A 233-nucleotide genomic window follows, 5' to 3' on the forward strand; every position below is an offset into this window, starting at 1 on the left:
GGGAAAGAGGTAGGAAAAGAGGAATGAAGGAGGGAAGGATGTGCTCAGGAGGGAGGGTTAGCGAAGAAAGGGGGAATGGAGGAGGGAGGTACGGAGGAGGCAAGCCGGAGGGGCAGGCGGGAGAGGAGGAGAAGAAAGGGGGCATAAGAGGAAGCAGCACGGATGGGCGGAGGGGCAGCGAGGGAAGATCGGGGTAAGAAGGGGGAGAACAGAGGGAAGAAAAGGGGGAAGCA

This window comes from Geospiza fortis, unplaced genomic scaffold (assembly GCF_000277835.1).
Source record: "Geospiza fortis unplaced genomic scaffold, GeoFor_1.0 scaffold95, whole genome shotgun sequence".
Classification (NCBI taxonomy): Eukaryota; Metazoa; Chordata; class Aves; order Passeriformes; family Thraupidae; genus Geospiza; species Geospiza fortis.